Source organism: Odontomachus brunneus, unplaced genomic scaffold (assembly GCF_010583005.1).
Source record: "Odontomachus brunneus isolate Ranch 3 - 2012 unplaced genomic scaffold, Obru_v1 Obru_scaffold_145, whole genome shotgun sequence".
NCBI lineage: Eukaryota > Metazoa > Arthropoda > Insecta > Hymenoptera > Formicidae > Odontomachus > Odontomachus brunneus.
This window is the reverse complement of record NW_022639595.1, coordinates 494,744-495,148: the sequence shown is the minus strand read 5'-3', so window position 1 is coordinate 495,148 and position 405 is coordinate 494,744.

Genomic DNA, 405 nt, shown 5'->3' with positions numbered 1-405 from the left:
CTTATTCTAAATCTTACTTCAAAAAAACAAGTTATATGGAAGTCAAAATAGTATCAAAATATAGTCATTTTGACTTTTATATGACCTTTTCTTTTAATTGGGATATGTTCCAAATATTTCTTTAGAATTGTCGAAAATTACAATTTATGATGCAATTTGTAATAATATATTATCATAAGTATTATGTATGTTGTAAAACAGCATGTCACAAATTAGTCATTTCAAACTGCTTAATGACGCTGACCATATTGTGATGTAAAATTCATCATTTTTACGTCACTTTGACGTTTTCGTGACTACTTTGTTCTACTTGGGGTGCCCGGTGTTTTTCTACCGCTTGGGATCGAGATTATCGCAGGAGGATTCATGAAAGTTTGTGGAATGTGTTGACAACTTTCGATATCC